At 42.5% G+C, this 10,783-nt stretch overlaps 2 long non-coding RNA genes across 2 annotated transcripts in view; one reads left to right on the top strand and one right to left on the bottom strand.

The window, feature by feature from the left end:
- Positions 1 to 181: 181 nt before the first annotated feature.
- Positions 182 to 7,626, bottom strand: LOC115071019. Its single transcript, XR_003850118.1, has 3 exons — positions 7,531 to 7,626; positions 3,172 to 3,471; positions 182 to 517 (listed from the first exon to the last, which is right to left on the bottom strand). It is a non-coding gene; the product is annotated as an uncharacterized LOC115071019 (long non-coding RNA).
- Positions 7,627 to 7,722: 96 nt separating this feature from the next.
- The window catches only part of LOC108491024, a 7,890-nt gene continuing 4,829 nt past the window's right edge, over positions 7,723 to 10,783 (top strand). Inside the window, exon 1 of the long non-coding RNA XR_001872525.2 lies at positions 7,723 to 8,031. This is a non-coding gene — a long non-coding RNA (uncharacterized LOC108491024). The remainder of the gene's footprint in view (positions 8,032 to 10,783) is intronic.

The following is a 10,783-nucleotide window of genomic DNA, read 5'->3' as shown; positions in this document are numbered from 1 at the left end:
GAGTCCATTATGGCAATAGCATTATCATGCCCTGGAGGCAGCAGTTCGCAGCACTCCTTCCCATCCTCTGGCTTTTACATTCTTTCTATTCCCACTTCCCCAGTGTTCCATGGTGAGTCCACTATGATGAGGACATCATGGCAGTAGGAGCTGGAGGTCCCTGGTCACTTTATACTCACAGCTCACAATGAATGCTTCTGTTCAGCATTCTCCTTTGTGTTTAGCCTGGGACCCCAAAGTGAACAGATCTTTTCATCTCAGTTAACCTAATCAAGATAATCCCTCAAAGATATGTCTAGAGGCTTCTTTCCTAGGTGATTCTGGATATTGATTAACACAACTCCACCCTTTGTCAACCTGACACTCTAATACATCGTGTTCATCATAACCTTCTTCCTGGGCAAAAGGCATTCAGTCCAACATCAAAAGTTTCCATCATTTTTACTAGTTCCAATATTTTTGAAAGTCCAATGTCCATGTCTCATCTGAAACTAAAGGCAATATCCTGTTTGAGATCCTAAAAACAAAAACAAGTTATGTAGTTAAAAATAAATAGCACAGAATAAACATTCACATTCCAAAAGGAAAGAATGGAGCATAGCAAGGAATTATCAGACCGAAGCAATTGGGGAATAGCTCAGGGGCAGAGCACTTGACTGCAGACCAAAGCAAAACTGAAACCCAGCAAGTAAAATATCAAATTCTATAGCCCCATGTATGGTGTCGGGGGCTCCTGATGGACTCCTCCAATTGGGTTGCCACAAGGCCTCATTCTTGGACTGTGCCTGCAGTCTTTCTCAGCAGACAGCCCACGGTTCTGGCATCTTCAACATCCCTGGGTCTCCACTGCAACTTAGGCTTGACTTTCACAGCTTCACAAAATGGCCTCCCTGCTCAGTCTCTGACCCTACCACATAGCACCTGCCCTTAGCAGCTCTCTGAAATTATAGAGCAAAACTGTGACCCCTCCCTTAATCTTCTATCTTTCATGCTTGAAGAAACAGTACTAATGGAGGATGCTGCCAGTTTGGAATGGAGCCTGGCCTTTTTGGACCACAGCAGTAGGGGCCTCTGTATGTTTTGGTGTTTGAATCTGCAGTATCATTTTCTTAGGCAGATGTTTTGGGGCACGGAAGCCCTTCTGTGCCATTCTTAGTTTACCCTTTCTCCTTTCACATAACTTTGCATTTTCACCAACTGGAACCTTTGATGGGTAGGGCCTTGACTTCAGGGCACCTTTTCTTCTCTCCCAATGAAGAGAGTGAGGTTTCTCTTTAACAATTACAGATGCTTTGTTCATACTCTCTTTGTCTGCAATTTTAAACTTGCTTACACAACTTTCCATACTGAACTTCACATTTTTAACAATATTTTTGCTCTCTCTCTCTCTCTCTCTCTCTCTCTCTCTCTTTAGATATGAATAAGAGCACTGAGCAGTAGCCGTGTCACAGCCTCAATGCTATGCTAACTTGAAATTTCCTCTGCCAAAGAAATTAACCCATTACTCCTTAATTAGTTTCAAGTTTTTGGGACACAGGCAGAATGCAGTCAGGGGCTGGAGAGATGATTCAGTCGTAAAGAGCACTGGCTGCTCTGGCAGAAGACCTAGGTTCAGTTCCTAGCACCCACATGGCAGCTAAGAACCATCCTTAACTCAAGTTCTAGGGGGTCTGACACCTTCTTTTGGCCTCCATGCACATTGCATGACACATACATGCAGGCAAAACACTCATACACATAAAATAAATGAATAAATACCCATGAAAACAAAATGCAGCAAGATTCTTTGTCAGAATATCAAACAAATGGCCTTTAGCTCACTATCTGATAGAATTCTTGTTCTCCTCTGAAACTTCATGAACAGGGCCTTCACAGCCCCTCTTTCTTTTGGTCCTCTAGTCTTCTAAACTTCCACCAGAATGGCCCATTAAGCTCTGCGTTCAAGGGCTTCTTTAGCCCAAAGTCACAAATTCTTCTGTATTCTGGATGTAAGTTCCAAAGGCCTAAGAACCATATGCCAGGTTTATCGCAGCAATGACCTCACTTCTCAGTTCCAATTTTCTGAATAAATTATTTGTCCTTTTTCTGTGATATGACAACCAGACAACTTAAAGGAGCAATAGTGTGTTTTTGGCTCAGGGTACAGCCCACCACCATGGTGCAGAAGCCCAGGCATTAGGCTGGTCACCTTGTATCCACAGTCAGGAAGCAGAGAAGGATAATGCTTAAGCGCAGCTGTCTTCTTTTTTCAGACCAGAAGCCCAGCCCACAGAGCGGTCCTGCTACAGTTAATGTGTCTTCCCACCTCCACTAACCTAACTAAGAAAATTCCTCACAGACTTGCTCAAGGGTAAGCTAATCTAGATAATCCTTCATAGGCTTGCTCTGAGGCAATTTCTAGGTAATTCTAGACCCTTTTAAGTTGACAATATTAACCATCCTAGTGAAGTTTTCTTTGCTATTTTGTTCTTTGAGTTTATACTTTCATCACATTTGAGAACCTTTAGTCATTATATTCTCAAATATTCTTCAGTTTCTGCTTATCTGGCCTCTCTTGCTGGAACTCTTCTATTAGATCCCTGAAAATTGTCCCACAGGTCACTGAGACGCTTTTCATACTTTTGAAATACTTTCTTCTATATAATTCATTTTCAACATTAATATTATGACAATATTCATGTTTATTAACATTTCTCTTAGAATATGTAATGTACACTTAATATTTCCAGAGTTTTATTAACACATTTTATATTTTTCAATCTCTGAAAGATTCATTTTCAGAATTTTCTGAAAGATTTTCATTTTCTGCAAGATTCTTTCTTGAGAATACATATCTCACCTATGGGGGGTGGGCCTTGAGGTATATAGCCAGCCCCACTTCCTGCCCTGTCACTATTTCCTGTTCCCTGGAGATGTGAGACAGTAAGACATCCCAAACACAGGCTCCCCTGCCATGGAGCCCCATCATGATGCGCTGTACCCCTTCAAGCCATGAGCCAAAATAAATCTTACTCCCTTAAACTGCTTTTGACAGGTATTTAGTCACAGCAACAAAAAAGGTAATGTATGGTCTTTTAAAGAAGGTTAAACTTCTGTTCAGGAAGGCAGATAAGTTACTTGCTGATCATCTTAATCTTTCCAAGATTTTTTTTTAAAGAATATTTTACAAACCTAGAAAAGCTTCACTCTAGGCTTCATCCCCTGCCAAGGCATGCCAACCTTTAAGATTTCTACTGAATGTCTCCGATGATCCACGCAGACTTTCTACTTTACCAGTTATGGTTAAATGTCTTTCAATGGTCCAGAATGAGGTTCCAGGCAGAAGGCCAAGGGACTTCCCTCAATTCGTTTTTCTTAGGAATCATGATACTGTACTGTCTGCTGCGTGATATCTGAAAACCGTTGTTATTGCCATTTTTCCCAGTGTTCTTCTTGCTTATGATGAAGAATATGTCTGGAGTCTGTCATGGCCTTAAATGGAAATTCAGAGGTTATATTAGCAAAGTGTAAACTTTAAGACTCAAAGAAAGAGATAGGCATGCTACAAGAACAAAATAAATCTGAAAAGTATAATAGTCCTGTATTAATAGAAGTGTGGCATCTAGACAAAAAGTCAATAATCTCATTGTTCTCTACACACAACTGGCCTTGTTCAGGCATTCATTTCTTCTATGGGCATGCCTTCAGCATCATCTTTGCCAGCTTCTGCGGTAGGCACTGAGGTTCCCATACAGCGTGAGATACAGCTTTGTCCTTAAAAAAATCATACACTGGAGTGAATAGGCATATGTCGTAGAAGTATTCATGCATCACAGTAACAATGCACTGCAGATAAGCCTGAAAGGTATTAGAAGCTAAAGGGAAATACCCATTCTAACCCAAACAAGAACAGGGGCATCGAGACTTTCTGTGTGAGATGATGACTTTTGGGTAGACCCTTAATGGATGAGTAAGAAGGAAAGAATCATGTGAGGGAAGTAAAGGGGGTGCTAGGAGTAAGGCACATGTTTAAAAGCCTATGTAATTAAGAAATTTAGGGAATGAAATGTCAGGAGGGTAGAAGAGGAATGGGATGAGGCGAAGTTGAAAGGATGTGTGATTGCTGAGTGATACAAGGTCTTGTTAATATTTTAACTCTAGGAGAATGAAAGAGCTATTGAACAGTGTACCTGAATGGATAACATAATCTAGTTGGTGTTTCAGAAAAGTGCTGCAAGTTGAAGTTTGGAAAATGGTCTCTAGGGGGAAAAATAATGGTCCAACAGGAAACTACATTAATGCAAGCAAGCGATTATTTGGGCTTGAGGTATGTTATTGGAAAAAAGATCACAAGACGTAAATGAATTGGGGATATTTCTAAGTCAAAATAAACTGAACACAGATATGGTTGGCTATGAGAATTAAGAAAAAGGTAAAAGTTATCAGTAGTACCCAAGCTTTGATTGGTCAAGGGGAGTATTCTATGAGGGTTAGAACATTTCTCAGTGTCTGCTTGAATTGACTATTGTCTACTTTGTGTGTGATCCTGGGCTCCCGGTTTCCTAGGCCTGTGTACTTCCTCTGGGAATTTGAGATCATTTCCTGTCTATTGAGTTGCCTTCCATCTCTTTCTTAGATCAGCAGTCACACTCCTTGCAAGCCAGGGTTCTGTCTGGGTCATGAGCTTAGGTAACTTCTTAGGTCTGTCAATGTGCTTTGGATCCGTTTCCTCAAGCTTGAAAGCAGTGCTGCCATATTTCTTTATGTGAGTCATGAAAAACTGTGACATAAGACAAAACAATTAAAGCCTGAAGGTATATCCTTAGCATGCTCAAGGTGCTGTGTTCAGTTTGGGAGACACATTTCCAAAGGGTGAAACGTGTTTTCCTTCTTGCTACTAGCTGAACTAAAGAAATGTTGGATGGAAGCTATCTTGGTCCACAGGATAGAAGTCACCTCCCATGGTGAAGTAGCATTATAGAGGGTACTTGGAGCTCTATGGTTCAAGTAACTAGTTCTGGTTGCCTGTATTCAACGGTGAGAAATAAACTTGGTCATTTTAAAGTCACTGTTAATGTGGATTTTCTGTCACTTGCAGTTGGTACAAATCCTGACCATTTCAGAAGACCAAACAGGAAATTCTTTGGGGACATAGACATATTGGTTATGATATTAAAAAAAAAACTGGTAAGCATCTGAAATAAACTTTGTCTAGCTTAAGCAAAGGGGAAATTTATTGGAAGGATGCTGGGGGTGTCTCAGAGAATCAAAGGAAGTGCTGAACTACCAAGATAGGAGGACTGAGGGCCACTCTGTATCTCAGCATTCTTCATGGCCTTTTCCCCTGGAGGACTGCCACAAACATGACTCACCACCACGAACTCCCACTCTCTTCAGCAACCCATTCCAAAGATCATATTTCTGTTTGAAATAATCTGATTGGGTTGGGTTAGGTCAGGTTCTGGTGCTTTGGGAACTGGATGTCATAGTATAGACACGGAAGGGGCTCCCTAAAGTTCTTAAGGCTGTAAAGCATTACGAGTCAGTCACCGCAGAGGTAAGCTTTAAAGCAACCATTACTTCAGCTTATACCCATCCCTAAAGGTTCTGGCTAAGTGCAGTATGTCTTCACGATGAAGTCACAGCTCTTCAAGGACATGCTTCATAGTTATTCTGAAGGCAGAGTGGATAATAAAAATGCCTGGCCCTCAGTAGACACCTGATGTCTATACCAGATGATACAGGACTAGTGTCAGGGAAAAAGCAAATAAAGCCTAAATTTTCTGTAATTAGCTTCATCAAATTTCTGGGTACTTACCAAGCTTTAGAACCTATTTCTTGCACAACTAATGACAAAAAAAATCATTAAATTATTTTAAGAGCCCACAGTCTGGCAGGCATGAGAGCTCATAGACAAATCATAATAGTTCCGTGCTATGGTAGAAGGAAAACATGCCTTAAAAGTACAAGGGTGAGCACCTCAGAGAACTGCAGGGAGTGATGTTTGTGGTGGGTGCAAGGAGCAAGAAGTCCTGAAGGCGTAGATGGAAGAAGGGAATCCACATGTGCAAAGCTACTGAACAAGGCAAGGCTCAGCCATGTTCAGAGAAAAGCTAAAACTTCCTTGTAATAGACTCCCGGGTACTGATTTGGTACTCATTTGGCCACTGAGTACCCTCTGTGTACAGGGTTGCCAGGCAGTCAGAGCTAAACAAGGTGCCATTCTCTCCTTCAGTGGGAGAGGGAAAAAAATGGTTAAAAATCAGATGAGGTGAAACAGAAGGGACAAACCTCACATGTGAGTTCACAGAGGAGGGGCTTGGGAAACCTGAGTGCAGCGCTCCAGGCAGGAGCTGAGGATCCCCTTGCTTTGCTAAAGCTGCTTGGGTTTCTGAAGGAGCAGGTCATGACACCCTCTAAACTTTCCACATGTGTTTGTCAATTAGCAAGACTGGCTTGCAGAGGCTTCTTAAAAGTCTCCTCGAAGAAAGGAAAGTCCCACTGTTTCTCATTTGTTCCAGGTATATGCTCAGGATTTTATAAACATTATGTCATTTCAACTGACATTGCTCTGTGGGTACAGAGGTCTATCTATATGCCTGAGTTTGGAAGGGAGCAAGACAGAGAAAAGGGAACGAGGGCTTTGTTCATGGAGTGGGGACGGTTGAGCCGAAGAATGTTATTATATATATATAGTACAGAGCTTCAAATTCCTCTCTTCTTCTTTAACTAAATTGCTACTATCTCCTGGGTATGATTATGGGTCAACACTTTGATTACTTCCTCAATCAGGAACACAGTCAGCGACAAATTGCTTAAATTAACTAACCTACTGGAGTTTATCGGCTAGCCCAAGAGTCCCCTCAGAGATCCAGCTCATCCCTTTTGTTAAAACAGCTGCTGCACATCCCAACCCCCACCCCACCCCTGTTCCAAGAAGGAAGAAGAGAAGAAAGGCTTTTTACCAACAAGGCTTGTTTTCTTCTTTATGATTAGCTGCTTTTCAGAAAGATACCCACTCCCATTTCACTGGTCAGAACTATGTAGTGTGGCCACCCCTAGGAGCCACTGGAGATTGAAGGGTTTTAATAGAATGCATTTCCACCCCTCTGTGTGAAATGAGGCTGAGTCACTGAGACTCAAGGGGAAAGGGGAAGGGCATGATGGGTGACAAGCAGGGCACTATCATCTCATTCCATGCGTCCACAGTTTTGTGAGGTAGACAAAATTACCCACATTCTTCTGATGGGGAAGTGAATTTGGAGAAGAAAATAAACTACCCAAAGTCACCCAAATAGTGAATCATAAAATAAAGATTTTTAAATAGGTCTATATTATTCCAGCAGCAAAGGTTTTTTTTTTTATATGATATCATCCTTTCTCCCTTAGCTGTGTGACCTTGAGTAGTTTGCTACTTGAGCAAACTTCCTTCCTGAGCCTCATCAATTCAAAGATTTGAAAAGTAAAGTTAATCAGCTTGGAGGAAACATCAAGCTAACCACAAAAGAGCTGAAAGGTCATGTGGTGGACTGTGAGTATTCCCCCACTTACCTCTTGCTAGAATGTTCCATCTATAGCTGACAAGCAGCAACAGTTTTTTGAAGAACAGCTTGAACACTGGAATTTGAACTTGGCACTGTGAATTCTCCTCACTGGCATTTCCTATTTGGGCTGCATCTTAGTTTCCCAGGAATTTCTACTGGCTGGGTTTCCTCTGTGCACTTCAGTGCTGCCCATGCAGATGAAGTCCCTGTCACATCCCTCAGCAGGGCAGAGAAAACAAAAAAGCTTCCCTCCGTCTCTCTCCCTCTCAGGGCTGCCCCCAAGAACAGCTAAGCTTGGGTTGTCTCTTAGATTGTGCTTCTGTGCTCCATCCCAAGATGGAATACACAGCCTGAGCACCTAGAAGTTTTCCAATTGCAGACTCACAGCAGCCCCCAAAGCTCCACCCTTCGTGTTAGGCTCTTGTGGTCCTGGAGAATTCCTGCTGCCAGTCCAAGCCCAGGCTGAGGCTCAGATCCCCTTTCCTGTGACCTTCCTCTTCACCTCCAGGTAGGATTCTGTTATCGCTGCTGTTTTTGTTTGTTTTCAATTTTCCTCCGTATAAAACGGGTCTTACTTGGTTACTCTGTCACAGCTTGACACATAGCACACCCAGACTGAATTAAACCTCAGCACAGAGCATCTATTTTAATTTTACTAGACACTGCAAACTTTGGAAAAAATGTTAATAATGAAGGAAGAAAGGAGGGAGAGAGAGAGAATGCATTGCTAGGGTCTGAGTACCCACACCCTCCTGAAAACCCTTATGTTAGAGTCCTGGCCTCCAAGGTGATGGTAGTAAAAGGTGGGACCTTGATTAGATTATGGGAGTAGACACTTTAATAGTTGCATTTGGTGCCCTGAGTAAAGAAACAAGCCAGAGAGCTCTCCTTCGCCCCTCTGCTACCTAAGGAAATAGTGAGAAAATGCCATCTGTGCAGAAGGTGGCCTTCACCAGATCTGCTGGGGCTTAACCTTGGGCTCCCTGGCCCCTGGGTCTGTAGAAGTAAACATCTGTAGTTTATAAGCTGTGCTAGATCGCTTCTGTCAACCTGACACAAACTAGAGTCATCTGGAAATAGGGGACCTCAACCGAGGAATTGTCTCTGACAGACTAACCTGTAAGCCTATCTGTGGAGGAATGTTCTTGATTGCTAATTGATATAGCTGGCCCAGCCCATTGTGGGCAGTTTCATCTCTGGGCAGGCGGAACTGGGCTGTATAAGAAAAATAACTGAGCAAGCTAAGCCAGGGGAAGGAAACTAGTAGACAGCATTCCTCTATGTTCTCTGTTTCAGTTCCTGCTTCCAGATTCCTGCTTTGGGTTCCTGCCTGATTTCCCTCAAAGATAGACTGTGCCTTGGAAATAGAAGCCAAATAAGCCCCCTCTCCAAGTAGGTTTGGTCAGTATTTTACTGTAGCCACAGAAAGCAAACTAGGACAGAAATCTTCCAGTCTGTGGTGTTTTTGTTGTAGCAGTTAAAATGCGTTCCTCTGGTAATAAAGGAAAAAAAAAAGAAGGGAGAGAGGAAGGGGGGAAATCACAGAGATACCGTTTTGAAAATTCTACCCTCCTCCAACCCCCTCATCAACCACTTAACTTTGTAGCTGGTATGACCCAAACATGACCCATCAGAGTAGATAAAAAGCTGGACCAGCATTCCAGAGGTCTCTTATGGAGCCCAGGGTTCATTTTTTAGTTGCCAATCTGGTGTTTCTGTGTCAACATATCTAGACTATGGCATTTGCTTTCACCGCCCTCTAACTATTGGATGAGTGTACTATCTATTTTTCAAGTCATGTCTTTACTTTGGAAACTTCCAGTTTTTCACTGTTATGAAAGATGCTGGAATGAACCTATTTGAAAATGTAATTGTCAAACAGGTGGTGGTATTTCTGAGTGATAGAATCTGAGAGATGGGATTTGCATAGAAACTCCAAAGCTATATCCAACTAACAGGGTGTAAGCACCCACTTCCTCAGAACCTTGCTGAATCTGGATGTGGCAACATGGAATGCACACTCACTCCTGGGTTTGAATCCTCTAATAACCACAGAGTTGCGCATTCTGTGTGTTTATAAGCTTGTCATTTTCCTTCAGTGCCGTGACGGTAAGTACTGGAGTCTTGATGTTAACAGTCAGTGGGCCCACTCAGTCCTGAGACCTACTCTAATAGTACCTCAGGAACTTTCCTGGCATACGAATTCATGAAGAACACTCTAGAGTCAGAGCTCCAAAACTGTCCCTTTCTATTTTACTTGACTTCTCTTCCTTTCATTTACTTTTTCTTTTCTTTTTTCAGTTGTTGTCTGCATTGTTCTCGACTTTGCTTTGCCCCAGTCGGGCTGAGCATCGTCCATGTGAGATGATGTCTAGGTCCACAACATTCAAGCATGCCATCATCTCAAATCAGAGCCCTTGCTGTTAAATACTCAGAGGCGACTGTCTTTGCATAAGGAAATTTTATTTCATTTCAAATTCAGGAAGCACCCACTCTGGAATAAACTTTGGGAATATGAAATTGTGTACCACTCAGTTTCTAATTCAGGGAAGTTTGAACTCTAATGGAGCAGAAGGACAGAAAAGGGAGGACGTCGTGGTCCTCTAGTCAAGTCAAGAAACAGCGAAGCCAGTACGCTATAGCAGACAGGCCAGTCCCTCTGCCTTCAGTTCCTAAGTCTGAAGTCTTATGTCTCCTAGATCTAAGCGTGATCCTCCCTCCCTCACTTGCCACCTCATGGGCTGACAATGAGAAGGCAGTGAGGACACAGGCCTCACTGCCAAGTCTTCAGTCCTTGAACTTGGACTTCCCAGTCTCCAGGACTGTGAGGCACAAAGGTTTGTTGTTTGTAAGGCACCCAGTTTATGGTATTTTGTCATAGCAACCTGAACAGACTGAGACACAGTTGATGAGATGTGGGGCAAGTAACACAAGGTCTGTGCACCTGTTTCTGCATCTGTCAAGTGCATATGCAGCAGCACTCCCCTGAAGGTGCTGTGATGAGGACTAAGTCAGTTAATCCAAATAAAGTTCTTGAAGAATGTCATATATATTATTATTAGTGTATGTGTGCATACACTAATTATCAGTGCTTGTGTGCAGGCCTGTTCATTATCAGAGGACAGCTTTGTGGAGTTGGTTCTCTCCTTCTACCTTTATGTGGGTTCTGGGCATTGAACTCAGATTGTCAAATTGGCATAAGCAAGTGCTTTTGAAACCCTCTAAGCTATCTTGCCTGCTCAGTACATGTTGGCTTTTTT

The sequence above is a fragment of the Nannospalax galili genome, unplaced genomic scaffold, assembly GCF_000622305.1.
Source record: "Nannospalax galili isolate Female #2095 unplaced genomic scaffold, S.galili_v1.0 scaffold718, whole genome shotgun sequence".
Lineage (NCBI taxonomy): Eukaryota > Metazoa > Chordata > Mammalia > Rodentia > Spalacidae > Nannospalax > Nannospalax galili.
Note: the sequence above shows the minus strand (reverse complement) of the source record. Positions and strands in the feature narration are given on the sequence as shown.